The sequence below is a fragment of the Schistocerca americana genome, chromosome 7 (assembly GCF_021461395.2).
Source record: "Schistocerca americana isolate TAMUIC-IGC-003095 chromosome 7, iqSchAmer2.1, whole genome shotgun sequence".
Lineage (NCBI taxonomy): Eukaryota > Metazoa > Arthropoda > Insecta > Orthoptera > Acrididae > Schistocerca > Schistocerca americana.
Window position 1 is genome coordinate 44,538,230 of NC_060125.1, and position 25,934 is coordinate 44,564,163.

Below are 25,934 nucleotides of genomic sequence, written 5' to 3' on the forward strand. Positions count from 1 at the left end.
TAGGAACCAGAAACTGCTGCTTTTGGCAGTCTCCGGAGAATGCCGACGTGAAATACTTAGTTCTTGTGATGTATTTTCTACCCCTGGTAGAGACCCTCGCGGTTGTCGTCGTCGTCGGCGCCGCCGCCGCTTTGGTAATAGCGGCAACTCGCCATTGTATGACATAGGGTGAGGTACCTTCTGCAACCGACTGAGATGGCAGTAAGCGATTGAAGCTGATTTGCAACCTCTTGTTTGATCAGCGTCATAAGGGCTTGAATGTAACTTGCGATGGGACACAGCAAGAAGTAGCGTCGCCTTTTTAGTACTGAAATTGGAGATGGAGAATTGCGTCAAAGATGGGAAATTCATTCCGGCAAGCGTACAAATGGCGAAAATGAGGTGTGTGTGGGGAAGCATATTGCGCCAGTGACCGTGTGGCCTAATGGATAAGGCGTCGGACTTCGGATCCGAAGATTGCAGGTTCGAATCCTGTCACGGTCGAGTTTTTCCAGTTCTGCAAAAGATGCATGCTGTTTTACTGTGTTGTTTGAGTACTACAAAACTAGTTGAAAGTTGCTGCTGTCCGCTTCCTGGCTGCAAACCGGCGTCTACCTGGAGCTTAATCAAGGCAAAGGGGTTGTGTAGCGAAACTTTCGGCACAGTGCCGATCAGGAGAGTTTTTTTGGAACTACTGCGTCTGACTCAGGACCCAAAAGCTACGCCACAGGCGTCTGCGCACAGTCGAGCATGTGTGTTGTATAATGGTGCTGATAGCCACGTATCATTTCAAGTGGATTTGATGCGTTTCGGAAAATTTGTTTCATTGAATAGGATTGTAGCTCATTTGTGGCAGCAGGAAATAAGCTGTAGTCAAAAGGATCTTCCATAGATGGTCGCAGGTCGCATAAATACTGTATGGCTCGTAACGCGTTGTGTGGAGCCCGGCTAGCTCAGTCGGTAGAGCATGAGACTCTTAATCTCAGGGTGGTGGGTTCGAGCCCCACGCTGGGCGGCGCCAAATTTTGTGTCTACGCGGATGCAACCTGCGCCCCTCTCGTGAGCCTTGCGTAATGAACGTAACGGGTTACGACGATGCCTATGAATATCAGAGGAATGGTTTTTGAAGCTGAAAGTAACTCTGAAATGAATTAAATGTGTTGTTTTGGAGTTTTAGGCGTACATCGATATCGTGTGAGATGTGTAAGAAAGCAGCAGCTGTGCTAACTAAATACAAATAATGGTCGCTAATGCGGTGCGTTTCCAGCTGAAGGGCTCCGATTCACTAGTCCATAAGAATAAAGTACCCGAAAAGTGCGCTAGGCGGCGCCTCCTTAGCTCAGTGGCAGAGCGCTGGTCTAGTAAACCAGAGGTCGTGAGTTCGATCGTCACAGGGGGCAAATGAATTTTGTAAAAGCCCCTTCTACCGTAGCCCTTTCGAAAAAAGCGGTCAAGGATAAAAAAAATTATGAATGGGTGCGGTATTAAAGAAGTGCTCTCGCAAATGAATAGTGCGAATGGTGCTATTAAAGTAGGCACCAGAAACTGCTGCTTTTGGCAGTCTCCGGAGAATGCCGACGTGAAATACTTAGTTCTTGTGATGTATTTTCTACCCCTGGTAGAGACCCTCGCGGTTGTCGTCGTCGTCGGCGCCGCCGCCGCTTTGGTAATAGCGGCAACTCGCCATTGTATGACATAGGGTGAGGTACCTTCTGCAACCGACTGAGATGGCAGTAAGCGATTGAAGCTGATTTGCAACCTCTTGTTTGATCAGCGTCATAAGGGCTTGAATGTAACTTGCGATGGGACACAGCAAGAAGTAGCGTCGCCTTTTTAGTACTGAAATTGGAGATGGAGAATTGCGTCAAAGATGGGAAATTCATTCCGGCAAGCGTACAAATGGCGAAAATGAGGTGTGTGTGGGGAAGCATATTGCGCCAGTGACCGTGTGGCCTAATGGATAAGGCGTCGGACTTCGGATCCGAAGATTGCAGGTTCGAATCCTGTCACGGTCGAGTTTTTCCAGTTCTGCAAAAGATGCATGCTGTTTTACTGTGTTGTTTGAGTACTACAAAACTAGTTGAAAGTTGCTGCTGTCCGCTTCCTGGCTGCAAACCGGCGTCTACCTGGAGCTTAATCAAGGCAAAGGGGTTGTGTAGCGAAACTTTCGGCACAGTGCCGATCAGGAGAGTTTTTTTGGAACTACTGCGTCTGACTCAGGACCCAAAAGCTACGCCACAGGCGTCTGCGCACAGTCGAGCATGTGTGTTGTATAATGGTGCTGATAGCCACGTATCATTTCAAGTGGATTTGATGCGTTTCGGAAAATTTGTTTCATTGAATAGGATTGTAGCTCATTTGTGGCAGCAGGAAATAAGCTGTAGTCAAAAGGATCTTCCATAGATGGTCGCAGGTCGCGTAAATACTGTATGGCTCGTAACGCGTTGTGTGGAGCCCGGCTAGCTCAGTCGGTAGAGCATGAGACTCTTAATCTCAGGGTCGTGGGTTCGAGCCCCACGCTGGGCGGCGCCAAATTTTGTGTCTACGCGGATGCAACCTGCGCCCCTCTCGTGAGCCTTGCGTAATGAACGTAACGGGTTACGACGATGCCTAGCTTCGTATGAATATCAGAGGAATGGTTTTTCAAGCTGAAAGTAACTCTGAAATGAATTAAATGTGTTGTTTTGGAGTTTTAGGCGTACATCGATATCGTGTGAGATGTGTAAGAAAGCAGCAGCTGTGCTAACTAAATACAAATAATGGTCGCTAATGCGGTGCGTTTCCAGCTGAAGGGCTCCGATTCACTAGTCCATAAGAATAAAGTACCCGAAAAGTGCGCTAGGCGGCGCCTCCTTAGCTCAGTGGCAGAGCGCTGGTCTAGTAAACCAGAGGTCGTGAGTTCGATCCTCACAGGGGGCAAATGAATTTTGTAAAAGCCCCTTCTACCGTAGCCCTTTCGAAAAAAGCGGTCAAGGATAAAAAAAATTATGAATGGGTGCGGTATTAAAGAAGTGCTCTCGCAAATGAATAGTGCGAATGGTGCTATTAAAGTAGGAACCAGAAACTGCTGCTTTTGGCAGTCTCCGGAGAATGCCGACGTGAAATACTTAGTTCTTGTGATGTATTTTCTACCCCTGGTAGAGACCCTCGCGGTTGTCGTCGTCGTCGGCGCCGCCGCCGCTTTGGTAATAGCGGCAACTCGCCATTGTATGACATAGGGTGAGGTACCTTCTGCAACCGACTGAGATGGCAGTAAGCGATTGAAGCTGATTTGCAACCTCTTGTTTGATCAGCGTCATAAGGGCTTGAATGTAACTTGCGATGGGACACAGCAAGAAGTAGCGTCGCCTTTTTAGTACTGAAATTGGAGATGGAGAATTGCGTCAAAGATGGGAAATTCATTCCGGCAAGCGTACAAATGGCGAAAATGAGGTGTGTGTGGGGAAGCATATTGCGCCAGTGACCGTGTGGCCTAATGGATAAGGCGTCGGACTTCGGATCCGAAGATTGCAGGTTCGAATCCTGTCACGGTCGAGTTTTTCCAGTTCTGCAAAAGATGCATGCTGTTTTACTGTGTTGTTTGAGTACTACAAAACTAGTTGAAAGTTGCTGCTGTCCGCTTCCTGGCTGCAAACCGGCGTCTACCTGGAGCTTAATCAAGGCAAAGGGGTTGTGTAGCGAAACTTTCGGCACAGTGCCGATCAGGAGAGTTTTTTTGGAACTACTGCGTCTGACTCAGGACCCAAAAGCTACGCCACAGGCGTCTGCGCACAGTCGAGCATGTGTGTTGTATAATGGTGCTGATAGCCACGTATCATTTCAAGTGGATTTGATGCGTTTCGGAAAATTTGTTTCATTGAATAGGATTGTAGCTCATTTGTGGCAGCAGGAAATAAGCTGTAGTCAAAAGGATCTTCCATAGATGGTCGCAGGTCGCATAAATACTGTATGGCTCGTAACGCGTTGTGTGGAGCCCGGCTAGCTCAGTCGGTAGAGCATGAGACTCTTAATCTCAGGGTGGTGGGTTCGAGCCCCACGCTGGGCGGCGCCAAATTTTGTGTCTACGCGGATGCAACCTGCGCCCCTCTCGTGAGCCTTGCGTAATGAACGTAACGGGTTACGACGATGCCTATGAATATCAGAGGAATGGTTTTTGAAGCTGAAAGTAACTCTGAAATGAATTAAATGTGTTGTTTTGGAGTTTTAGGCGTACATCGATATCGTGTGAGATGTGTAAGAAAGCAGCAGCTGTGCTAACTAAATACAAATAATGGTCGCTAATGCGGTGCGTTTCCAGCTGAAGGGCTCCGATTCACTAGTCCATAAGAATAAAGTACCCGAAAAGTGCGCTAGGCGGCGCCTCCTTAGCTCAGTGGCAGAGCGCTGGTCTAGTAAACCAGAGGTCGTGAGTTCGATCGTCACAGGGGGCAAATGAATTTTGTAAAAGCCCCTTCTACCGTAGCCCTTTCGAAAAAAGCGGTCAAGGATAAAAAAAATTATGAATGGGTGCGGTATTAAAGAAGTGCTCTCGCAAATGAATAGTGCGAATGGTGCTATTAAAGTAGGCACCAGAAACTGCTGCTTTTGGCAGTCTCCGGAGAATGCCGACGTGAAATACTTAGTTCTTGTGATGTATTTTCTACCCCTGGTAGAGACCCTCGCGGTTGTCGTCGTCGTCGGCGCCGCCGCCGCTTTGGTAATAGCGGCAACTCGCCATTGTATGACATAGGGTGAGGTACCTTCTGCAACCGACTGAGATGGCAGTAAGCGATTGAAGCTGATTTGCAACCTCTTGTTTGATCAGCGTCATAAGGGCTTGAATGTAACTTGCGATGGGACACAGCAAGAAGTAGCGTCGCCTTTTTAGTACTGAAATTGGAGATGGAGAATTGCGTCAAAGATGGGAAATTCATTCCGGCAAGCGTACAAATGGCGAAAATGAGGTGTGTGTGGGGAAGCATATTGCGCCAGTGACCGTGTGGCCTAATGGATAAGGCGTCGGACTTCGGATCCGAAGATTGCAGGTTCGAATCCTGTCACGGTCGAGTTTTTCCAGTTCTGCAAAAGATGCATGCTGTTTTACTGTGTTGTTTGAGTACTACAAAACTAGTTGAAAGTTGCTGCTGTCCGCTTCCTGGCTGCAAACCGGCGTCTACCTGGAGCTTAATCAAGGCAAAGGGGTTGTGTAGCGAAACTTTCGGCACAGTGCCGATCAGGAGAGTTTTTTTGGAACTACTGCGTCTGACTCAGGACCCAAAAGCTACGCCACAGGCGTCTGCGCACAGTCGAGCATGTGTGTTGTATAATGGTGCTGATAGCCACGTATCATTTCAAGTGGATTTGATGCGTTTCGGAAAATTTGTTTCATTGAATAGGATTGTAGCTCATTTGTGGCAGCAGGAAATAAGCTGTAGTCAAAAGGATCTTCCATAGATGGTCGCAGGTCGCATAAATACTGTATGGCTCGTAACGCGTTGTGTGGAGCCCGGCTAGCTCAGTCGGTAGAGCATGAGACTCTTAATCTCAGGGTCGTGGGTTCGAGCCCCACGCTGGGCGGCGCCAAATTTTGTGTCTACGCGGATGCAACCTGCGCCCCTCTCGTGAGCCTTGCGTAATGAACGTAACGGGTTACGACGATGCCTAGCTTCGTATGAATATCAGAGGAATGGTTTTTCAAGCTGAAAGTAACTCTGAAATGAATTAAATGTGTTGTTTTGGAGTTTTAGGCGTACATCGATATCGTGTGAGATGTGTAAGAAAGCAGCAGCTGTGCTAACTAAATACAAATAATGGTCGCTAATGCGGTGCGTTTCCAGCTGAAGGGCTCCGATTCACTAGTCCATAAGAATAAAGTACCCGAAAAGTGCGCTAGGCGGCGCCTCCTTAGCTCAGTGGCAGAGCGCTGGTCTAGTAAACCAGAGGTCGTGAGTTCGATCGTCACAGGGGGCAAATGAATTTTGTAAAAGCCCCTTCTACCGTAGCCCTTTCGAAAAAAGCGGTCAAGGATAAAAAAAATTATGAATGGGTGCGGTATTAAAGAAGTGCTCTCGCAAATGAATAGTGCGAATGGTGCTATTAAAGTAGGCACCAGAAACTGCTGCTTTTGGCAGTCTCCGGAGAATGCCGACGTGAAATACTTAGTTCTTGTGATGTATTTTCTACCCCTGGTAGAGACCCTCGCGGTTGTCGTCGTCGTCGGCGCCGCCGCCGCTTTGGTAATAGCGGCAACTCGCCATTGTATGACATAGGGTGAGGTACCTTCTGCAACCGACTGAGATGGCAGTAAGCGATTGAAGCTGATTTGCAACCTCTTGTTTGATCAGCGTCATAAGGGCTTGAATGTAACTTGCGATGGGACACAGCAAGAAGTAGCGTCGCCTTTTTAGTACTGAAATTGGAGATGGAGAATTGCGTCAAAGATGGGAAATTCATTCCGGCAAGCGTACAAATGGCGAAAATGAGGTGTGTGTGGGGAAGCATATTGCGCCAGTGACCGTGTGGCCTAATGGATAAGGCGTCGGACTTCGGATCCGAAGATTGCAGGTTCGAATCCTGTCACGGTCGAGTTTTTCCAGTTCTGCAAAAGATGCATGCTGTTTTACTGTGTTGTTTGAGTACTACAAAACTAGTTGAAAGTTGCTGCTGTCCGCTTCCTGGCTGCAAACCGGCGTCTACCTGGAGCTTAATCAAGGCAAAGGGGTTGTGTAGCGAAACTTTCGGCACAGTGCCGATCAGGAGAGTTTTTTTGGAACTACTGCGTCTGACTCAGGACCCAAAAGCTACGCCACAGGCGTCTGCGCACAGTCGAGCATGTGTGTTGTATAATGGTGCTGATAGCCACGTATCATTTCAAGTGGATTTGATGCGTTTCGGAAAATTTGTTTCATTGAATAGGATTGTAGCTCATTTGTGGCAGCAGGAAATAAGCTGTAGTCAAAAGGATCTTCCATAGATGGTCGCAGGTCGCATAAATACTGTATGGCTCGTAACGCGTTGTGTGGAGCCCGGCTAGCTCAGTCGGTAGAGCATGAGAATCTTAATCTCAGGGTCGTGGGTTCGAGCCCCACGCTGGGCGGCGCCAAATTTTGTGTCTACGCGGATGCAACCTGCGCCCCTCTCGTGAGCCTTGCGTAATGAACGTAACGGGTTACGACGATGCCTATGAATATCAGAGGAATGGTTTTTGAAGCTGAAAGTAACTCTGAAATGAATTAAATGTGTTGTTTTGGAGTTTTAGGCGTACATCGATATCGTGTGAGATGTGTAAGAAAGCAGCAGCTGTGCTAACTAAATACAAATAATGGTCGCTAATGCGGTGCGTTTCCAGCTGAAGGGCTCCGATTCACTAGTCCATAAGAATAAAGTACCCGAAAAGTGCGCTAGGCGGCGCCTCCTTAGCTCAGTGGCAGAGCGCTGGTCTAGTAAACCAGAGGTCGTGAGTTCGATCGTCACAGGGGGCAAATGAATTTTGTAAAAGCCCCTTCTACCGTAGCCCTTTCGAAAAAAGCGGTCAAGGATAAAAAAAATTATGAATGGGTGCGGTATTAAAGAAGTGCTCTCGCAAATGAATAGTGCGAATGGTGCTATTAAAGTAGGCACCAGAAACTGCTGCTTTTGGCAGTCTCCGGAGAATGCCGACGTGAAATACTTAGTTCTTGTGATGTATTTTCTACCCCTGGTAGAGACCCTCGCGGTTGTCGTCGTCGTCGGCGCCGCCGCCGCTTTGGTAATAGCGGCAACTCGCCATTGTATGACATAGGGTGAGGTACCTTCTGCAACCGACTGAGATGGCAGTAAGCGATTGAAGCTGATTTGCAACCTCTTGTTTGATCAGCGTCATAAGGGCTTGAATGTAACTTGCGATGGGACACAGCAAGAAGTAGCGTCGCCTTTTTAGTACTGAAATTGGAGATGGAGAATTGCGTCAAAGATGGGAAATTCATTCCGGCAAGCGTACAAATGGCGAAAATGAGGTGTGTGTGGGGAAGCATATTGCGCCAGTGACCGTGTGGCCTAATGGATAATGCGTCGGACTTCGGATCCGAAGATTGCAGGTTCGAATCCTGTCACGGTCGAGTTTTTCCAGTTCTGCAAAAGATGCATGCTGTTTTACTGTGTTGTTTGAGTACTACAAAACTAGTTGAAAGTTGCTGCTGTCCGCTTCCTGGCTGCAAACCGGCGTCTACCTGGAGCTTAATCAAGGCAAAGGGGTTGTGTAGCGAAACTTTCGGCACAGTGCCGATCAGGAGAGTTTTTTTGGAACTACTGCGTCTGACTCAGGACCCAAAAGCTACGCCACAGGCGTCTGCGCACAGTCGAGCATGTGTGTTGTATAATGGTGCTGATAGCCACGTATCATTTCAAGTGGATTTGATGCGTTTCGGAAAATTTGTTTCATTGAATAGGATTGTAGCTCATTTGTGGCAGCAGGAAATAAGCTGTAGTCAAAAGGATCTTCCATAGATGGTCGCAGGTCGCATAAATACTGTATGGCTCGTAACGCGTTGTGTGGAGCCCGGCTAGCTCAGTCGGTAGAGCATGAGACTCTTAATCTCAGGGTCGTGGGTTCGAGCCCCACGCTGGGCGGCGCCAAATTTTGTGTCTACGCGGATGCAACCTGCGCCCCTCTCGTGAGCCTTGCGTAATGAACGTAACGGGTTACGACGATGCCTAGCTTCGTATGAATATCAGAGGAATGGTTTTTCAAGCTGAAAGTAACTCTGAAATGAATTAAATGTGTTGTTTTGGAGTTTTAGGCGTACATCGATATCGTGTGAGATGTGTAAGAAAGCAGCAGCTGTGCTAACTAAATACAAATAATGGTCGCTAATGCGGTGCGTTTCCAGCTGAAGGGCTCCGATTCACTAGTCCATAAGAATAAAGTACCCGAAAAGCGCGCTAGGCGGCGCCTCCTTAGCTCAGTGGCAGAGCGCTGGTCTAGTAAACCAGAGGTCGTGAGTTCGATCGTCACAGGGGGCAAATGAATTTTGTAAATGCCCCTTCTACCGTAGCCCTTTCGAAAAAAGCGGTCAAGGATAAAAAAAATTATGAATGGGTGCGGTATTAAAGAAGTGCTCTCGCAAATGAATAGTGCGAATGGTGCTATTAAAGTAGGCACCAGAAACTGCTGCTTTTGGCAGTCTCCGGAGAATGCCGACGTGAAATACTTAGTTCTTGTGATGTATTTTCTACCCCTGGTAGAGACCCTCGCGGTTGTCGTCGTCGTCGGCGCCGCCGCCGCTTTGGTAATAGCGGCAACTCGCCATTGTATGACATAGGGTGAGGTACCTTCTGCAACCGACTGAGATGGCAGTAAGCGATTGAAGCTGATTTGCAACCTCTTGTTTGATCAGCGTCATAAGGGCTTGAATGTAACTTGCGATGGGACACAGCAAGAAGTAGCGTCGCCTTTTTAGTACTGAAATTGGAGATGGAGAATTGCGTCAAAGATGGGAAATTCATTCCGGCAAGCGTACAAATGGCGAAAATGAGGTGTGTGTGGGGAAGCATATTGCGCCAGTGACCGTGTGGCCTAATGGATAAGGCGTCGGACTTCGGATCCGAAGATTGCAGGTTCGAATCCTGTCACGGTCGAGTTTTTCCAGTTCTGCAAAAGATGCATGCTGTTTTACTGTGTTGTTTGAGTACTACAAAACTAGTTGAAAGTTGCTGCTGTCCGCTTCCTGGCTGCAAACCGGCGTCTACCTGGAGCTTAATCAAGGCAAAGGGGTTGTGTAGCGAAACTTTCGGCACAGTGCCGATCAGGAGAGTTTTTTTGGAACTACTGCGTCTGACTCAGGACCCAAAAGCTACGCCACAGGCGTCTGCGCACAGTCGAGCATGTGTGTTGTATAATGGTGCTGATAGCCACGTATCATTTCAAGTGGATTTGATGCGTTTCGGAAAATTTGTTTCATTGAATAGGATTGTAGCTCATTTGTGGCAGCAGGAAATAAGCTGTAGTCAAAAGGATCTTCCATAGATGGTCGCAGGTCGCATAAATACTGTATGGCTCGTAACGCGTTGTGTGGAGCCCGGCTAGCTCAGTCGGTAGAGCATGAGACTCTTAATCTCAGGGTGGTGGGTTCGAGCCCCACGCTGGGCGGCGCCAAATTTTGTGTCTACGCGGATGCAACCTGCGCCCCTCTCGTGAGCCTTGCGTAATGAACGTAACGGGTTACGACGATGCCTATGAATATCAGAGGAATGGTTTTTGAAGCTGAAAGTAACTCTGAAATGAATTAAATGTGTTGTTTTGGAGTTTTAGGCGTACATCGATATCGTGTGAGATGTGTAAGAAAGCAGCAGCTGTGCTAACTAAATACAAATAATGGTCGCTAATGCGGTGCGTTTCCAGCTGAAGGGCTCCGATTCACTAGTCCATAAGAATAAAGTACCCGAAAAGTGCGCTAGGCGGCGCCTCCTTAGCTCAGTGGCAGAGCGCTGGTCTAGTAAACCAGAGGTCGTGAGTTCGATCGTCACAGGGGGCAAATGAATTTTGTAAAAGCCCCTTCTACCGTAGCCCTTTCGAAAAAAGCGGTCAAGGATAAAAAAAATTATGAATGGGTGCGGTATTAAAGAAGTGCTCTCGCAAATGAATAGTGCGAATGGTGCTATTAAAGTAGGCACCAGAAACTGCTGCTTTTGGCAGTCTCCGGAGAATGCCGACGTGAAATACTTAGTTCTTGTGATGTATTTTCTACCCCTGGTAGAGACCCTCGCGGTTGTCGTCGTCGTCGGCGCCGCCGCCGCTTTGGTAATAGCGGCAACTCGCCATTGTATGACATAGGGTGAGGTACCTTCTGCAACCGACTGAGATGGCAGTAAGCGATTGAAGCTGATTTGCAACCTCTTGTTTGATCAGCGTCATAAGGGCTTGAATGTAACTTGCGATGGGACACAGCAAGAAGTAGCGTCGCCTTTTTAGTACTGAAATTGGAGATGGAGAATTGCGTCAAAGATGGGAAATTCATTCCGGCAAGCGTACAAATGGCGAAAATGAGGTGTGTGTGGGGAAGCATATTGCGCCAGTGACCGTGTGGCCTAATGGATAAGGCGTCGGACTTCGGATCCGAAGATTGCAGGTTCGAATCCTGTCACGGTCGAGTTTTTCCAGTTCTGCAAAAGATGCATGCTGTTTTACTGTGTTGTTTGAGTACTACAAAACTAGTTGAAAGTTGCTGCTGTCCGCTTCCTGGCTGCAAACCGGCGTCTACCTGGAGCTTAATCAAGGCAAAGGGGTTGTGTAGCGAAACTTTCGGCACAGTGCCGATCAGGAGAGTTTTTTTGGAACTACTGCGTCTGACTCAGGACCCAAAAGCTACGCCACAGGCGTCTGCGCACAGTCGAGCATGTGTGTTGTATAATGGTGCTGATAGCCACGTATCATTTCAAGTGGATTTGATGCGTTTCGGAAAATTTGTTTCATTGAATAGGATTGTAGCTCATTTGTGGCAGCAGGAAATAAGCTGTAGTCAAAAGGATCTTCCATAGATGGTCGCAGGTCGCATAAATACTGTATGGCTCGTAACGCGTTGTGTGGAGCCCGGCTAGCTCAGTCGGTAGAGCATGAGACTCTTAATCTCAGGGTCGTGGGTTCGAGCCCCACGCTGGGCGGCGCCAAATTTTGTGTCTACGCGGATGCAACCTGCGCCCCTCTCGTGAGCCTTGCGTAATGAACGTAACGGGTTACGACGATGCCTAGCTTCGTATGAATATCAGAGGAATGGTTTTTCAAGCTGAAAGTAACTCTGAAATGAATTAAATGTGTTGTTTTGGAGTTTTAGGCGTACATCGATATCGTGTGAGATGTGTAAGAAAGCAGCAGCTGTGCTAACTAAATACAAATAATGGTCGCTAATGCGGTGCGTTTCCAGCTGAAGGGCTCCGATTCACTAGTCCATAAGAATAAAGTACCCGAAAAGTGCGCTAGGCGGCGCCTCCTTAGCTCAGTGGCAGAGCGCTGGTCTAGTAAACCAGAGGTCGTGAGTTCGATCGTCACAGGGGGCAAATGAATTTTGTAAAAGCCCCTTCTACCGTAGCCCTTTCGAAAAAAGCGGTCAAGGATAAAAAAAATTATGAATGGGTGCGGTATTAAAGAAGTGCTCTCGCAAATGAATAGTGCGAATGGTGCTATTAAAGTAGGCACCAGAAACTGCTGCTTTTGGCAGTCTCCGGAGAATGCCGACGTGAAATACTTAGTTCTTGTGATGTATTTTCTACCCCTGGTAGAGACCCTCGCGGTTGTCGTCGTCGTCGGCGCCGCCGCCGCTTTGGTAATAGCGGCAACTCGCCATTGTATGACATAGGGTGAGGTACCTTCTGCAACCGACTGAGATGGCAGTAAGCGATTGAAGCTGATTTGCAACCTCTTGTTTGATCAGCGTCATAAGGGCTTGAATGTAACTTGCGATGGGACACAGCAAGAAGTAGCGTCGCCTTTTTAGTACTGAAATTGGAGATGGAGAATTGCGTCAAAGATGGGAAATTCATTCCGGCAAGCGTACAAATGGCGAAAATGAGGTGTGTGTGGGGAAGCATATTGCGCCAGTGACCGTGTGGCCTAATGGATAAGGCGTCGGACTTCGGATCCGAAGATTGCAGGTTCGAATCCTGTCACGGTCGAGTTTTTCCAGTTCTGCAAAAGATGCATGCTGTTTTACTGTGTTGTTTGAGTACTACAAAACTAGTTGAAAGTTGCTGCTGTCCGCTTCCTGGCTGCAAACCGGCGTCTACCTGGAGCTTAATCAAGGCAAAGGGGTTGTGTAGCGAAACTTTCGGCACAGTGCCGATCAGGAGAGTTTTTTTGGAACTACTGCGTCTGACTCAGGACCCAAAAGCTACGCCACAGGCGTCTGCGCACAGTCGAGCATGTGTGTTGTATAATGGTGCTGATAGCCACGTATCATTTCAAGTGGATTTGATGCGTTTCGGAAAATTTGTTTCATTGAATAGGATTGTAGCTCATTTGTGGCAGCAGGAAATAAGCTGTAGTCAAAAGGATCTTCCATAGATGGTCGCAGGTCGCATAAATACTGTATGGCTCGTAACGCGTTGTGTGGAGCCCGGCTAGCTCAGTCGGTAGAGCATGAGAATCTTAATCTCAGGGTCGTGGGTTCGAGCCCCACGCTGGGCGGCGCCAAATTTTGTGTCTACGCGGATGCAACCTGCGCCCCTCTCGTGAGCCTTGCGTAATGAACGTAACGGGTTACGACGATGCCTATGAATATCAGAGGAATGGTTTTTGAAGCTGAAAGTAACTCTGAAATGAATTAAATGTGTTGTTTTGGAGTTTTAGGCGTACATCGATATCGTGTGAGATGTGTAAGAAAGCAGCAGCTGTGCTAACTAAATACAAATAATGGTCGCTAATGCGGTGCGTTTCCAGCTGAAGGGCTCCGATTCACTAGTCCATAAGAATAAAGTACCCGAAAAGTGCGCTAGGCGGCGCCTCCTTAGCTCAGTGGCAGAGCGCTGGTCTAGTAAACCAGAGGTCGTGAGTTCGATCGTCACAGGGGGCAAATGAATTTTGTAAAAGCCCCTTCTACCGTAGCCCTTTCGAAAAAAGCGGTCAAGGATAAAAAAAATTATGAATGGGTGCGGTATTAAAGAAGTGCTCTCGCAAATGAATAGTGCGAATGGTGCTATTAAAGTAGGCACCAGAAACTGCTGCTTTTGGCAGTCTCCGGAGAATGCCGACGTGAAATACTTAGTTCTTGTGATGTATTTTCTACCCCTGGTAGAGACCCTCGCGGTTGTCGTCGTCGTCGGCGCCGCCGCCGCTTTGGTAATAGCGGCAACTCGCCATTGTATGACATAGGGTGAGGTACCTTCTGCAACCGACTGAGATGGCAGTAAGCGATTGAAGCTGATTTGCAACCTCTTGTTTGATCAGCGTCATAAGGGCTTGAATGTAACTTGCGATGGGACACAGCAAGAAGTAGCGTCGCCTTTTTAGTACTGAAATTGGAGATGGAGAATTGCGTCAAAGATGGGAAATTCATTCCGGCAAGCGTACAAATGGCGAAAATGAGGTGTGTGTGGGGAAGCATATTGCGCCAGTGACCGTGTGGCCTAATGGATAATGCGTCGGACTTCGGATCCGAAGATTGCAGGTTCGAATCCTGTCACGGTCGAGTTTTTCCAGTTCTGCAAAAGATGCATGCTGTTTTACTGTGTTGTTTGAGTACTACAAAACTAGTTGAAAGTTGCTGCTGTCCGCTTCCTGGCTGCAAACCGGCGTCTACCTGGAGCTTAATCAAGGCAAAGGGGTTGTGTAGCGAAACTTTCGGCACAGTGCCGATCAGGAGAGTTTTTTTGGAACTACTGCGTCTGACTCAGGACCCAAAAGCTACGCCACAGGCGTCTGCGCACAGTCGAGCATGTGTGTTGTATAATGGTGCTGATAGCCACGTATCATTTCAAGTGGATTTGATGCGTTTCGGAAAATTTGTTTCATTGAATAGGATTGTAGCTCATTTGTGGCAGCAGGAAATAAGCTGTAGTCAAAAGGATCTTCCATAGATGGTCGCAGGTCGCATAAATACTGTATGGCTCGTAACGCGTTGTGTGGAGCCCGGCTAGCTCAGTCGGTAGAGCATGAGACTCTTAATCTCAGGGTCGTGGGTTCGAGCCCCACGCTGGGCGGCGCCAAATTTTGTGTCTACGCGGATGCAACCTGCGCCCCTCTCGTGAGCCTTGCGTAATGAACGTAACGGGTTACGACGATGCCTAGCTTCGTATGAATATCAGAGGAATGGTTTTTCAAGCTGAAAGTAACTCTGAAATGAATTAAATGTGTTGTTTTGGAGTTTTAGGCGTACATCGATATCGTGTGAGATGTGTAAGAAAGCAGCAGCTGTGCTAACTAAATACAAATAATGGTCGCTAATGCGGTGCGTTTCCAGCTGAAGGGCTCCGATTCACTAGTCCATAAGAATAAAGTACCCGAAAAGCGCGCTAGGCGGCGCCTCCTTAGCTCAGTGGCAGAGCGCTGGTCTAGTAAACCAGAGGTCGTGAGTTCGATCGTCACAGGGGGCAAATGAATTTTGTAAATGCCCCTTCTACCGTAGCCCTTTCGAAAAAAGCGGTCAAGGATAAAAAAAATTATGAATGGGTGCGGTATTAAAGAAGTGCTCTCGCAAATGAATAGTGCGAATGGTGCTATTAAAGTAGGCACCAGAAACTGCTGCTTTTGGCAGTCTCCGGAGAATGCCGACGTGAAATACTTAGTTCTTGTGATGTATTTTCTACCCCTGGTAGAGACCCTCGCGGTTGTCGTCGTCGTCGGCGCCGCCGCCGCTTTGGTAATAGCGGCAACTCGCCATTGTATGACATAGGGTGAGGTACCTTCTGCAACCGACTGAGATGGCAGTAAGCGATTGAAGCTGATTTGCAACCTCTTGTTTGATCAGCGTCATAAGGGCTTGAATGTAACTTGCGATGGGACACAGCAAGAAGTAGCGTCGCCTTTTTAGTACTGAAATTGGAGATGGAGAATTGCGTCAAAGATGGGAAATTCATTCCGGCAAGCGTACAAATGGCGAAAATGAGGTGTGTGTGGGGAAGCATATTGCGCCAGTGACCGTGTGGCCTAATGGATAAGGCGTCGGACTTCGGATCCGAAGATTGCAGGTTCGAATCCTGTCACGGTCGAGTTTTTCCAGTTCTGCAAAAGATGCATGCTGTTTTACTGTGTTGTTTGAGTACTACAAAACTAGTTGAAAGTTGCTGCTGTCCGCTTCCTGGCTGCAAACCGGCGTCTACCTGGAGCTTAATCAAGGCAAAGGGGTTGTGTAGCGAAACTTTCGGCACAGTGCCGATCAGGAGAGTTTTTTTGGAACTACTGCGTCTGACTCAGGACCCAAAAGCTACGCCACAGGCGTCTGCGCACAGTCGAGCATGTGTGTTGTATAATGGTGCTGATAGCCACGTATCATTTCAAGTGGATTTGATGCGTTTCGGAAAATTTGTTTCATTGAATAGGATTGTAGCTCATTTGTGGCAGCAGGAAATAAGCTGTAGTCAAAAGGATCTTCCATAGATGGTCGCAGGTCGCATAAATACTGTATGGCTCGTAACGCGTTGTGTGGAGCCCGGCTAGCTCAGTCGGTAGAGCATGAGACTCTTAATCTCAGGGTCGTGGGTTCGAGCCCCACGCTGGGCGGCGCCAAATTTTGTGTCTACGCGGATGCAACCTGCGCCCCTCTCGTGAGCCTTGCGTAATGAACGTAACGGGTTACGACGATGCCTAGCTTCGTATGAATATCAGAGGAATGGTTTTTCAAGCTGAAAGTAACTCTGAAATGAATTAAATGTGTTGTTTTGGAGTTTTAGGCGTACATCGATATCGTGTGAGATGTGTAAGAAAGCAGCAGCTGTGCTAACTAAATACAAATAATGGTCGCTAATGCGGTGCGTTTCCAGCTGAAGGGCTCCGATTCACTAGTAGATAAGAATAAAGTACCCGAAAAGTGCGCTAGGCGGCGCCTCCTTAGCTCAGTGGCAGAGCGCTGGTCTAGTAAACCAGAGGTCGTGAGTTCGATCCTCACAGGGGGCAAATGAATTTTGTAAAAGCCCCTTCTACCGTAGCCCTTTCGAAAAAAGCGGTCAAGGATAAAAAAAATTATGAATGGGTGCGGTATTAAAGAAGTGCTCTCGCAAATGAATAGTGCGAATGGTGCTATTAAAGTAGGCACCAGAAACTGCTGCTTTTGGCAGTCTCCGGAGAATGCCGACGTGAAATACTTAGTTCTTGTGATGTATTTTCTACCCCTGGTAGAGACCCTCGCGGTTGTCGTCGTCGTCGGCGCCGCCGCCGCTTTGGTAATAGCGGCAACTCGCCATTGTATGACATAGGGTGAGGTACCTTCTGCAACCGACTGAGATGGCAGTAAGCGATTGAAGCTGATTTGCAACCTCTTGTTTGATCAGCGTCATAAGGGCTTGAATGTAACTTGCGATGGGACACAGCAAGAAGTAGCGTCGCCTTTTTAGTACTGAAATTGGAGATGGAGAATTGCGTCAAAGATGGGAAATTCATTCCGGCAAGCGTACAAATGGCGAAAATGAGGTGTGTGTGGGGAAGCATATTGCGCCAGTGACCGTGTGGCCTAATGGATAAGGCGTCGGACTTCGGATCCGAAGATTGCAGGTTCGAATCCTGTCACGGTCGAGTTTTTCCAGTTCTGCAAAATATGCATGCTGTTTTACTGTGTTGTTTGAGTACTACAAAACTAGTTGAAAGTTGCTGCTGTCCGCTTCCTGGCTGCAAACCGGCGTCTACCTGGAGCTTAATCAAGGCAAAGGGGTTGTGTAGCGAAACTTTCGGCACAGTGCCGATCAGGAGAGTTTTTTTGGAACTACTGCGTCTGACTCAGGACCCAAAAGCTACGCCACAGGCGTCTGCGCACAGTCGAGCATGTGTGTTGTATAATGGTGCTGATAGCCACGTATCATTTCAAGTGGATTTGATGCGTTTCGGAAAATTTGTTTCATTGAATAGGATTGTAGCTCATTTGTGGCAGCAGGAAATAAGCTGTAGTCAAAAGGATCTTCCATAGATGGTCGCAGGTCGCATAAATACTGTATGGCTCGTAACGCGTTGTGTGGAGCCCGGCTAGCTCAGTCGGTAGAGCATGAGACTCTTAATCTCAGGGTCGTGGGTTCGAGCCCCACGCTGGGCGGCGCCAAATTTTGTGTCTACGCGGATGCAACCTGCGCCCCTCTCGTGAGCCTTGCGTAATGAACGTAACGGGTTACGACGATGCCTAGCTTCGTATGAATATCAGAGGAATGGTTTTTGAAGCTGAAAGTAACTCTGAAATGAATTAAATGTGTTGTTTTGGAGTTTTAGGCGTACATCGATATCGTGTGAGATGTGTAAGAAAGCAGCAGCTGTGCTAACTAAATACAAATAATGGTCGCTAATGCGGTGCGTTTCCAGCTGAAGGGCTCCGATTCACTAGTCCATAAGAATAAAGTACCCGAAAAATGCGCTAGGCGGCGCCTCCTCAGCTCAGTGGCAGAGCGCTGGTCTAGTAAACCAGAGGTCGTGAGTTCGATCCTCACAGGAGGCAAATGAATTTTGTAACAGCCCCTTCTACCGTAGCCCTTTCGAAAAAAGCGGTCAAGGATAAAAAAAATTATGAATGGGTGCGGTATTAAAGAAGTGCTCTCGCAAATGAATAGTGCGAATGGTGCTATTAAAGTAGGCACCAGAAACTGCTGCTTTTGGCAGTCTCCGGAGAATGCCGACGTGAAATACTTAGTTCTTGTGATGTATTTTCTACCCCTGGTAGAGACCCTCGCGGTTGTCGTCGTCGTCGGCGCCGCCGCCGCTTTGGTAATAGCGGCAACTCGCCATTGTATGACATAGGGTGAGGTACCTTCTGCAACCGACTGAGATGGCAGTAAGCGATTGAAGCTGATTTGCAACCTCTTGTTTGATCAGCGTCATAAGGGCTTGAATGTAACTTGCGATGGGACACAGCAAGAAGTAGCGTCGCCTTTTTAGTACTGAAATTGGAGATGGAGAATTGCGTCAAAGATGGGAAATTCATTCCGGCAAGCGTACAAATGGCGAAAATGAGGTGTGTGTGGGGAAGCATATTGCGCCAGTGACCGTGTGGCCTAATGGATAAGGCGTCGGACTTCGGATCCGAAGATTGCAGGTTCGAATCCTGTCACGGTCGAGTTTTTCCAGTTCTGCAAAAGATGCATGCTGTTTTACTGTGTTGTTTGAGTACTACAAAACTAGTTGAAAGTTGCTGCTGTCCGCTTCCTGGCTGCAAACCGGCGTCTACCTGGAGCTTAATCAAGGCAAAGGGGTTGTGTAGCGAAACTTTCGGCACAGTGCCGATCAGGAGAGTTTTTTTGGAACTACTGCGTCTGACTCAGGACCCAAAAGCTACGCCACAGGCGTCTGCGCACAGTCGAGCATGTGTGTTGTATAATGGTGCTGATAGCCACGTATCATTTCAAGTGGATTTGATGCGTTTCGGAAAATTTGTTTCATTGAATAGGATTGTAGCTCATTTGTGGCAGCAGGAAATAAGCTGTAGTCAAAAGGATCTTCCATAGATGGTCGCAGGTCGCATAAATACTGTATGGCTCGTAACGCGTTGTGTGGAGCCCGGCTAGCTCAGTCGGTAGAGCATGAGACTCTTAATCTCAGGGTCGTGGGTTCGAGCCCCACGCTGGGCGGCGCCAAATTTTGTGTCTACGCGGATGCAACCTGCGCCCCTCTCGTGAGCCTTGCGTAATGAACGTAACGGGTTACGACGATGCCTAGCTTCGTATGAATATCAGAGGAATGGTTTTTGAAGCTGAAAGTAACTCTGAAATGAATTAAATGTGTTGTTTTGGAGTTTTAGGCGTACATCGATATCGTGTGAGATGTGTAAGAAAGCAGCAGCTGTGCTAACTAAATACAAATAATGGTCGCTAATGCGGTGCGTTTCCAGCTGAAGGGCTCCGATTCACTAGTCCATAAGAATAAAGTACCCGAAAAATGCGCTAGGCGGCGCCTCCTCAGCTCAGTGGCAGAGCGCTGGTCTAGTAAACCAGAGGTCGTGAGTTCGATCCTCACAGGAGGCAAATGAATTTTGTAACAGCCCCTTCTACCGTAGCCCTTTCGAAAAAAGCGGTCAAGGATAAAAAAAATTATGAATGGGTGCGGTATTAAAGAAGTGCTCTCGCAAATGAATAGTGCGAATGGTGCTATTAAAGTAGGCACCAGAAACTGCTGCTTTTGGCAGTCTCCGGAGAATGCCGACGTGAAATACTTAGTTCTTGTGATGTATTTTCTACCCCTGGTAGAGACCCTCGCGGTTGTCGTCGTCGTCGGCGCCGCCGCCGCTTTGGTAATAGCGGCAACTCGCCATTGTATGACATAGGGTGAGGTACCTTCTGCAACCGACTGAGATGGCAGTAAGCGATTGAAGCTGATTTGCAACCTCTTGTTTGATCAGCGTCATAAGGGCTTGAATGTAACTTGCGATGGGACACAGCAAGAAGTAGCGTCGCCTTTTTAGTACTGAAATTGGAGATGGAGAATTGCGTCAAAGATGGGAAATTCATTCCGGCAAGCGTACAAATGGCGAAAATGAGGTGTGTGTGGGGAAGCATATTGCGCCAGTGACCGTGTGGCCTAATGGATAAGGCGTCGGACTTCGGATCCGAAGATTGCAGGTTCGAATCCTGTCACGGTCGAGTTTTTCCAGTTCTGCAAAAGATGCATGCTGTTTTACTGTGTTGTTTGAGTACTACAAAACTAGTTGAAAGTTGCTGCTGTCCGCTTCCTGGCTGCAAACCGGCGTCTACCTGGAGCTTAATCAAGGCAAAGGGGTTGTGTAGCGAAACTTTCGGCACAGTGCCGATCAGGAGAGTTTTTTTGGAACTACTGCGTCTGACTCAGGACCCAAAAGCTACGCCACAGGCGTCTGCGCACAGTCGAGCATGTGTGTTGTATAATGGTGCTGATAGCCACGTATCATTTCAAGTGGATTTGATGCGTTTCGGAAAATTTGTTTCATTGAATAGGATTGTAGCTCATTTGTGGCAGCAGGAAATAAGCTGTAGTCAAAAGGATCTTCCATAGATGGTCGCAGGTCGCATAAATACTGTATGGCTCGTAACGCGTTGTGTGGAGCCCGGCTAGCTCAGTCGGTAGAGCATGAGACTCTTAATCTCAGGGTCGTGGGTTCGAGCCCCACGCTGGGCGGCGCCAAATTTTGTGTCTACGCGGATGCAACCTGCGCCCCTCTCGTGAGCCTTGCGTAATGAACGTAACGGGTTACGACGATGCCTAGCTTCGTATGAATATCAGAGGAATGGTTTTTCAAGCTGAAAGTAACTCTGAAATGAATTAAATGTGTTGTTTTGGAGTTTTAGGCGTACATCGATATCGTGTGAGATGTGTAAGAAAGCAGCAGCTGTGCTAACTAAATACAAATAATGGTCGCTAATGCGGTGCGTTTCCAGCTGAAGGGCTCCGATTCACTAGTAGATAAGAATAAAGTACCCGAAAAGTGCGCTAGGCGGCGCCTCCTTAGCTCAGTGGCAGAGCGCTGGTCTAGTAAACCAGAGGTCGTGAGTTCGATCCTCACAGGGGGCAAATGAATTTTGTAAAAGCCCCTTCTACCGTAGCCCTTTCGAAAAAAGCGGTCAAGGATAAAAAAAATTATGAATGGGTGCGGTATTAAAGAAGTGCTCTCGCAAATGAATAGTGCGAATGGTGCTATTAAAGTAGGCACCAGAAACTGCTGCTTTTGGCAGTCTCCGGAGAATGCCGACGTGAAATACTTAGTTCTTGTGATGTATTTTCTACCCCTGGTAGAGACCCTCGCGGTTGTCGTCGTCGTCGGCGCCGCCGCCGCTTTGGTAATAGCGGCAACTCGCCATTGTATGACATAGGGTGAGGTACCTTCTGCAACCGACTGAGATGGCAGTAAGCGATTGAAGCTGATTTGCAACCTCTTGTTTGATCAGCGTCATAAGGGCTTGAATGTAACTTGCGATGGGACACAGCAAGAAGTAGCGTCGCCTTTTTAGTACTGAAATTGGAGATGGAGAATTGCGTCAAAGATGGGAAATTCATTCCGGCAAGCGTACAAATGGCGAAAATGAGGTGTGTGTGGGGAAGCATATTGCGCCAGTGACCGTGTGGCCTAATGGATAAGGCGTCGGACTTCGGATCCGAAGATTGCAGGTTCGAATCCTGTCACGGTCGAGTTTTTCCAGTTCTGCAAAAGATGCATGCTGTTTTACTGTGTTGTTTGAGTACTACAAAACTAGTTGAAAGTTGCTGCTGTCCGCTTCCTGGCTGCAAACCGGCGTCTACCTGGAGCTTAATCAAGGCAAAGGGGTTGTGTAGCGAAACTTTCGGCACAGTGCCGATCAGGAGAGTTTTTTTGGAACTACTGCGTCTGACTCAGGACCCAAAAGCTACGCCACAGGCGTCTGCGCACAGTCGAGCATGTGTGTTGTATAATGGTGCTGATAGCCACGTATCATTTCAAGTGGATTTGATGCGTTTCGGAAAATTTGTTTCATTGAATAGGATTGTAGCTCATTTGTGGCAGCAGGAAATAAGCTGTAGTCAAAAGGATCTTCCATAGATGGTCGCAGGTCGCATAAATACTGTATGGCTCGTAACGCGTTGTGTGGAGCCCGGCTAGCTCAGTCGGTAGAGCATGAGACTCTTAATCTCAGGGTCGTGGGTTCGAGCCCCACGCTGGGCGGCGCCAAATTTTGTGTCTACGCGGATGCAACCTGCGCCCCTCTCGTGAGCCTTGCGTAATGAACGTAACGGGTTACGACGATGCCTAGCTTCGTATGAATATCAGAGGAATGGTTTTTGAAGCTGAAAGTAACTCTGAAATGAATTAAATGTGTTGTTTTGGAGTTTTAGGCGTACATCGATATCGTGTGAGATGTGTAAGAAAGCAGCAGCTGTGCTAACTAAATACAAATAATGGTCGCTAATGCGGTGCGTTTCCAGCTGAAGGGCTCCGATTCACTAGTCCATAAGAATAAAGTACCCGAAAAATGCGCTAGGCGGCGCCTCCTCAGCTCAGTGGCAGAGCGCTGGTCTAGTAAACCAGAGGTCGTGAGTTCGATCCTCACAGGAGGCAAATGAATTTTGTAACAGCCCCTTCTACCGTAGCCCTTTCGAAAAAAGCGGTCAAGGATAAAAAAAATTATGAATGGGTGCGGTATTAAAGAAGTGCTCTCGCAAATGAATAGTGCGAATGGTGCTATTAAAGTAGGCACCAGAAACTGCTGCTTTTGGCAGTCTCCGGAGAATGCCGACGTGAAATACTTAGTTCTTGTGATGTATTTTCTACCCCTGGTAGAGACCCTCGCGGTTGTCGTCGTCGTCGGCGCCGCCGCCGCTTTGGTAATAGCGGCAACTCGCCATTGTATGACATAGGGTGAGGTACCTTCTGCAACCGACTGAGATGGCAGTAAGCGATTGAAGCTGATTTGCAACCTCTTGTTTGATCAGCGTCATAAGGGCTTGAATGTAACTTGCGATGGGACACAGCAAGAAGTAGCGTCGCCTTTTTAGTACTGAAATTGGAGATGGAGAATTGCGTCAAAGATGGGAAATTCATTCCGGCAAGCGTACAAATGGCGAAAATGAGGTGTGTGTGGGGAAGCATATTGCGCCAGTGACCGTGTGGCCTAATGGATAAGGCGTCGGACTTCGGATCCGAAGATTGCAGGTTCGAATCCTGTCACGGTCGAGTTTTTCCAGTTCTGCAAAAGATGCATGCTGTTTTACTGTGTTGTTTGAGTACTACAAAACTAGTTGAAAGTTGCTGCTGTCCGCTTCCTGGCTGCAAACCGGCGTCTACCTGGAGCTTAATCAAGGCAAAGGGGTTGTGTAGCGAAACTTTCGGCACAGTGCCGATCAGGAGAGTTTTTTTGGAACTACTGCGTCTGACTCAGGACCCAAAAGCTACGCCACAGGCGTCTGCGCACAGTCGAGCATGTGTGTTGTATAATGGTGCTGATAGCCACGTATCATTTCAAGTGGATTTGATGCGTTTCGGAAAATTTGTTTCATTGAATAGGATTGTAGCTCATTTGTGGCAGCAGGAAATAAGCTGTAGTCAAAAGGATCTTCCATAGATGGTCGCAGGTCGCATAAATACTGTATGGCTCGTAACGCGTTGTGTGGAGCCCGGCTAGCTCAGTCGGTAGAGCATGAGACTCTTAATCTCAGGGTCGTGGGTTCGAGCCCCACGCTGGGCGGCGCCAAATTTTGTGTCTACGCGGATGCAACCTGCGCCCCTCTCGTGAGCCTTGCGTAATGAACGTAACGGGTTACGACGATGCCTAGCTTCGTATGAATATCAGAGGAATGGTTTTTCAAGCTGAAAGTAACTCTGAAATGAATTAAATGTGTTGTTTTGGAGTTTTAGGCGTACATCGATATCGTGTGAGATGTGTAAGAAAGCAGCAGCTGTGCTAACTAAATACAAATAATGGTCGCTAATGCGGTGCGTTTCCAGCTGAAGGGCTCCGATTCACTAGTAGATAAGAATAAAGTACCCGAAAAGTGCGCTAGGCGGCGCCTCCTTAGCTCAGTGGCAGAGCGCTGGTCTAGTAAACCAGAGGTCGTGAGTTCGATCCTCACAGGGGGCAAATGAATTTTGTAAAAGCCCCTTCTACCGTAGCCCTTTCGAAAAAAGCGGTCAAGGATAAAAAAAATTATGAATGGGTGCGGTATTAAAGAAGTGCTCTCGCAAATGAATAGTGCGAATGGTGCTATTAAAGTAGGCACCAGAAACTGCTGCTTTTGGCAGTCTCCGGAGAATGCCGACGTGAAATACTTAGTTCTTGTGATGTATTTTCTACCCCTGGTAGAGACCCTCGCGGTTGTCGTCGTCGTCGGCGCCGCCGCCGCTTTGGTAATAGCGGCAACTCGCCATTGTATGACATAGGGTGAGGTACCTTCTGCAACCGACTGAGATGGCAGTAAGCGATTGAAGCTGATTTGCAACCTCTTGTTTGATCAGCGTCATAAGGGCTTGAATGTAACTTGCGATGGGACACAGCAAGAAGTAGCGTCGCCTTTTTAGTACTGAAATTGGAGATGGAGAATTGCGTCAAAGATGGGAAATTCATTCCGGCAAGCGTACAAATGGCGAAAATGAGGTGTGTGTGGGGAAGCATATTGCGCCAGTGACCGTGTGGCCTAATGGATAAGGCGTCGGACTTCGGATCCGAAGATTGCAGGTTCGAATCCTGTCACGGTCGAGTTTTTCCAGTTCTGCAAAAGATGCATGCTGTTTTACTGTGTTGTTTGAGTACTACAAAACTAGTTGAAAGTTGCTGCTGTCCGCTTCCTGGCTGCAAACCGGCGTCTACCTGGAGCTTAATCAAGGCAAAGGGGTTGTGTAGCGAAACTTTCGGCACAGTGCCGATCAGGAGAGTTTTTTTGGAACTACTGCGTCTGACTCAGGACCCAAAAGCTACGCCACAGGCGTCTGCGCACAGTCGAGCATGTGTGTTGTATAATGGTGCTGATAGCCACGTATCATTTCAAGTGGATTTGATGCGTTTCGGAAAATTTGTTTCATTGAATAGGATTGTAGCTCATTTGTGGCAGCAGGAAATAAGCTGTAGTCAAAAGGATCTTCCATAGATGGTCGCAGGTCGCATAAATACTGTATGGCTCGTAACGCGTTGTGTGGAGCCCGGCTAGCTCAGTCGGTAGAGCATGAGACTCTTAATCTCAGGGTCGTGGGTTCGAGCCCCACGCTGGGCGGCGCCAAATTTTGTGTCTACGCGGATGCAACCTGCGCCCCTCTCGTGAGCCTTGCGTAATGAACGTAACGGGTTACGACGATGCCTAGCTTCGTATGAATATCAGAGGAATGGTTTTTCAAGCTGAAAGTAACTCTGAAATGAATTAAATGTGTTGTTTTGGAGTTTTAGGCGTACATCGATATCGTGTGAGATGTGTAAGAAAGCAGCAGCTGTGCTAACTAAATACAAATAATGGTCGCTAATGCGGTGCGTTTCCAGCTGAAGGGCTCCGATTCACTAGTCCATAAGAATAAAGTACCCGAAAAGTGCGCTAGGCGGCGCCTCCTTAGCTCAGTGGCAGAGCGCTGGTCTAGTAAACCAGAGGTCGTGAGTTCGATCCTCACAGGAGGCAAATGAATTTTGTAACAGCCCCTTCTACCGTAGCCCTTTCGAAAAAAGCGGTCAAGGATAAAAAAAATTATGAATGGGTGCGGTATTTAAGAAATGCTCTCGCAAATGAATAGTGCGAATGGTGCTATTAAAGTAGGCACCAGAAACTGCTGCTTTTGGCAGTCTCCGGAGAATGCCGACGTGAAATACTTAGTTCTTGTGATGTATTTTCTACCCCTGGTAGAGACCCTCGCGGTTGTCGTCGTCGTCGGCGCCGCCGCCGCTTTGGTAATAGCGGCAACTCG

General features: G+C 47.9%; 51 non-coding genes across 51 annotated transcripts; all 51 read left to right on the forward strand.

Annotated features, from left to right (window-relative positions):
* The first annotated feature begins 410 nt into the window (after positions 1–410).
* On the forward strand, positions 411–483 carry Trnar-ucg. Its single transcript has one exon. It is a non-coding gene; the product is annotated as a tRNA-Arg (tRNA).
* Positions 484–921: 438 nt separating this feature from the next.
* Positions 922–994, forward strand: Trnak-cuu. Its single transcript has one exon. It is a non-coding gene; the product is annotated as a tRNA-Lys (tRNA).
* A 313-nt stretch (positions 995–1,307) lies between these two features.
* Trnat-agu lies at positions 1,308–1,379 on the forward strand. Its single transcript has one exon. It is a non-coding gene; the product is annotated as a tRNA-Thr (tRNA).
* Positions 1,380–1,921: 542 nt separating this feature from the next.
* On the forward strand, positions 1,922–1,994 carry Trnar-ucg. The gene has a single exon. It is a non-coding gene; the product is annotated as a tRNA-Arg (tRNA).
* Positions 1,995–2,432: 438 nt separating this feature from the next.
* Trnak-cuu lies at positions 2,433–2,505 on the forward strand. Its single transcript has one exon. It is a non-coding gene; the product is annotated as a tRNA-Lys (tRNA).
* A 321-nt stretch (positions 2,506–2,826) lies between these two features.
* Trnat-agu lies at positions 2,827–2,898 on the forward strand. Its single transcript has one exon. It is a non-coding gene; the product is annotated as a tRNA-Thr (tRNA).
* Positions 2,899–3,440: 542 nt separating this feature from the next.
* On the forward strand, positions 3,441–3,513 carry Trnar-ucg. The gene has a single exon. It is a non-coding gene; the product is annotated as a tRNA-Arg (tRNA).
* Positions 3,514–3,951: 438 nt separating this feature from the next.
* Positions 3,952–4,024, forward strand: Trnak-cuu. Its single transcript has one exon. It is a non-coding gene; the product is annotated as a tRNA-Lys (tRNA).
* Positions 4,025–4,337: 313 nt separating this feature from the next.
* Trnat-agu lies at positions 4,338–4,409 on the forward strand. The gene has a single exon. It is a non-coding gene; the product is annotated as a tRNA-Thr (tRNA).
* A 542-nt stretch (positions 4,410–4,951) lies between these two features.
* Positions 4,952–5,024, forward strand: Trnar-ucg. The gene has a single exon. It is a non-coding gene; the product is annotated as a tRNA-Arg (tRNA).
* Positions 5,025–5,462: 438 nt separating this feature from the next.
* Positions 5,463–5,535, forward strand: Trnak-cuu. The gene has a single exon. It is a non-coding gene; the product is annotated as a tRNA-Lys (tRNA).
* Positions 5,536–5,856: 321 nt separating this feature from the next.
* Trnat-agu lies at positions 5,857–5,928 on the forward strand. Its single transcript has one exon. It is a non-coding gene; the product is annotated as a tRNA-Thr (tRNA).
* A 542-nt stretch (positions 5,929–6,470) lies between these two features.
* On the forward strand, positions 6,471–6,543 carry Trnar-ucg. Its single transcript has one exon. It is a non-coding gene; the product is annotated as a tRNA-Arg (tRNA).
* Positions 6,544–6,981: 438 nt separating this feature from the next.
* On the forward strand, positions 6,982–7,054 carry Trnak-cuu. Its single transcript has one exon. It is a non-coding gene; the product is annotated as a tRNA-Lys (tRNA).
* Positions 7,055–7,367: 313 nt separating this feature from the next.
* Trnat-agu lies at positions 7,368–7,439 on the forward strand. Its single transcript has one exon. It is a non-coding gene; the product is annotated as a tRNA-Thr (tRNA).
* A 542-nt stretch (positions 7,440–7,981) lies between these two features.
* Trnar-ucg lies at positions 7,982–8,054 on the forward strand. The gene has a single exon. It is a non-coding gene; the product is annotated as a tRNA-Arg (tRNA).
* Positions 8,055–8,492: 438 nt separating this feature from the next.
* Positions 8,493–8,565, forward strand: Trnak-cuu. Its single transcript has one exon. It is a non-coding gene; the product is annotated as a tRNA-Lys (tRNA).
* Positions 8,566–8,886: 321 nt separating this feature from the next.
* Positions 8,887–8,958, forward strand: Trnat-agu. The gene has a single exon. It is a non-coding gene; the product is annotated as a tRNA-Thr (tRNA).
* A 542-nt stretch (positions 8,959–9,500) lies between these two features.
* Trnar-ucg lies at positions 9,501–9,573 on the forward strand. Its single transcript has one exon. It is a non-coding gene; the product is annotated as a tRNA-Arg (tRNA).
* A 438-nt stretch (positions 9,574–10,011) lies between these two features.
* On the forward strand, positions 10,012–10,084 carry Trnak-cuu. The gene has a single exon. It is a non-coding gene; the product is annotated as a tRNA-Lys (tRNA).
* Positions 10,085–10,397: 313 nt separating this feature from the next.
* Trnat-agu lies at positions 10,398–10,469 on the forward strand. The gene has a single exon. It is a non-coding gene; the product is annotated as a tRNA-Thr (tRNA).
* A 542-nt stretch (positions 10,470–11,011) lies between these two features.
* Trnar-ucg lies at positions 11,012–11,084 on the forward strand. Its single transcript has one exon. It is a non-coding gene; the product is annotated as a tRNA-Arg (tRNA).
* A 438-nt stretch (positions 11,085–11,522) lies between these two features.
* On the forward strand, positions 11,523–11,595 carry Trnak-cuu. Its single transcript has one exon. It is a non-coding gene; the product is annotated as a tRNA-Lys (tRNA).
* Positions 11,596–11,916: 321 nt separating this feature from the next.
* On the forward strand, positions 11,917–11,988 carry Trnat-agu. The gene has a single exon. It is a non-coding gene; the product is annotated as a tRNA-Thr (tRNA).
* A 542-nt stretch (positions 11,989–12,530) lies between these two features.
* Trnar-ucg lies at positions 12,531–12,603 on the forward strand. Its single transcript has one exon. It is a non-coding gene; the product is annotated as a tRNA-Arg (tRNA).
* A 438-nt stretch (positions 12,604–13,041) lies between these two features.
* Positions 13,042–13,114, forward strand: Trnak-cuu. Its single transcript has one exon. It is a non-coding gene; the product is annotated as a tRNA-Lys (tRNA).
* A 313-nt stretch (positions 13,115–13,427) lies between these two features.
* Positions 13,428–13,499, forward strand: Trnat-agu. The gene has a single exon. It is a non-coding gene; the product is annotated as a tRNA-Thr (tRNA).
* A 542-nt stretch (positions 13,500–14,041) lies between these two features.
* Trnar-ucg lies at positions 14,042–14,114 on the forward strand. Its single transcript has one exon. It is a non-coding gene; the product is annotated as a tRNA-Arg (tRNA).
* Positions 14,115–14,552: 438 nt separating this feature from the next.
* Trnak-cuu lies at positions 14,553–14,625 on the forward strand. The gene has a single exon. It is a non-coding gene; the product is annotated as a tRNA-Lys (tRNA).
* A 321-nt stretch (positions 14,626–14,946) lies between these two features.
* Positions 14,947–15,018, forward strand: Trnat-agu. Its single transcript has one exon. It is a non-coding gene; the product is annotated as a tRNA-Thr (tRNA).
* Positions 15,019–15,560: 542 nt separating this feature from the next.
* Trnar-ucg lies at positions 15,561–15,633 on the forward strand. Its single transcript has one exon. It is a non-coding gene; the product is annotated as a tRNA-Arg (tRNA).
* Positions 15,634–16,071: 438 nt separating this feature from the next.
* Trnak-cuu lies at positions 16,072–16,144 on the forward strand. The gene has a single exon. It is a non-coding gene; the product is annotated as a tRNA-Lys (tRNA).
* A 321-nt stretch (positions 16,145–16,465) lies between these two features.
* Positions 16,466–16,537, forward strand: Trnat-agu. The gene has a single exon. It is a non-coding gene; the product is annotated as a tRNA-Thr (tRNA).
* A 542-nt stretch (positions 16,538–17,079) lies between these two features.
* Trnar-ucg lies at positions 17,080–17,152 on the forward strand. The gene has a single exon. It is a non-coding gene; the product is annotated as a tRNA-Arg (tRNA).
* A 438-nt stretch (positions 17,153–17,590) lies between these two features.
* Trnak-cuu lies at positions 17,591–17,663 on the forward strand. Its single transcript has one exon. It is a non-coding gene; the product is annotated as a tRNA-Lys (tRNA).
* Positions 17,664–17,984: 321 nt separating this feature from the next.
* Positions 17,985–18,056, forward strand: Trnat-agu. The gene has a single exon. It is a non-coding gene; the product is annotated as a tRNA-Thr (tRNA).
* Positions 18,057–18,598: 542 nt separating this feature from the next.
* Trnar-ucg lies at positions 18,599–18,671 on the forward strand. The gene has a single exon. It is a non-coding gene; the product is annotated as a tRNA-Arg (tRNA).
* Positions 18,672–19,109: 438 nt separating this feature from the next.
* Positions 19,110–19,182, forward strand: Trnak-cuu. Its single transcript has one exon. It is a non-coding gene; the product is annotated as a tRNA-Lys (tRNA).
* A 321-nt stretch (positions 19,183–19,503) lies between these two features.
* Trnat-agu lies at positions 19,504–19,575 on the forward strand. The gene has a single exon. It is a non-coding gene; the product is annotated as a tRNA-Thr (tRNA).
* Positions 19,576–20,117: 542 nt separating this feature from the next.
* Positions 20,118–20,190, forward strand: Trnar-ucg. Its single transcript has one exon. It is a non-coding gene; the product is annotated as a tRNA-Arg (tRNA).
* A 438-nt stretch (positions 20,191–20,628) lies between these two features.
* Trnak-cuu lies at positions 20,629–20,701 on the forward strand. Its single transcript has one exon. It is a non-coding gene; the product is annotated as a tRNA-Lys (tRNA).
* Positions 20,702–21,022: 321 nt separating this feature from the next.
* On the forward strand, positions 21,023–21,094 carry Trnat-agu. Its single transcript has one exon. It is a non-coding gene; the product is annotated as a tRNA-Thr (tRNA).
* Positions 21,095–21,636: 542 nt separating this feature from the next.
* Positions 21,637–21,709, forward strand: Trnar-ucg. The gene has a single exon. It is a non-coding gene; the product is annotated as a tRNA-Arg (tRNA).
* Positions 21,710–22,147: 438 nt separating this feature from the next.
* On the forward strand, positions 22,148–22,220 carry Trnak-cuu. Its single transcript has one exon. It is a non-coding gene; the product is annotated as a tRNA-Lys (tRNA).
* A 321-nt stretch (positions 22,221–22,541) lies between these two features.
* On the forward strand, positions 22,542–22,613 carry Trnat-agu. Its single transcript has one exon. It is a non-coding gene; the product is annotated as a tRNA-Thr (tRNA).
* A 542-nt stretch (positions 22,614–23,155) lies between these two features.
* Positions 23,156–23,228, forward strand: Trnar-ucg. The gene has a single exon. It is a non-coding gene; the product is annotated as a tRNA-Arg (tRNA).
* Positions 23,229–23,666: 438 nt separating this feature from the next.
* Trnak-cuu lies at positions 23,667–23,739 on the forward strand. Its single transcript has one exon. It is a non-coding gene; the product is annotated as a tRNA-Lys (tRNA).
* A 321-nt stretch (positions 23,740–24,060) lies between these two features.
* Trnat-agu lies at positions 24,061–24,132 on the forward strand. The gene has a single exon. It is a non-coding gene; the product is annotated as a tRNA-Thr (tRNA).
* Positions 24,133–24,674: 542 nt separating this feature from the next.
* On the forward strand, positions 24,675–24,747 carry Trnar-ucg. Its single transcript has one exon. It is a non-coding gene; the product is annotated as a tRNA-Arg (tRNA).
* Positions 24,748–25,185: 438 nt separating this feature from the next.
* Positions 25,186–25,258, forward strand: Trnak-cuu. Its single transcript has one exon. It is a non-coding gene; the product is annotated as a tRNA-Lys (tRNA).
* A 321-nt stretch (positions 25,259–25,579) lies between these two features.
* On the forward strand, positions 25,580–25,651 carry Trnat-agu. Its single transcript has one exon. It is a non-coding gene; the product is annotated as a tRNA-Thr (tRNA).
* The last annotated feature ends 283 nt before the right edge of the window (positions 25,652–25,934 follow it).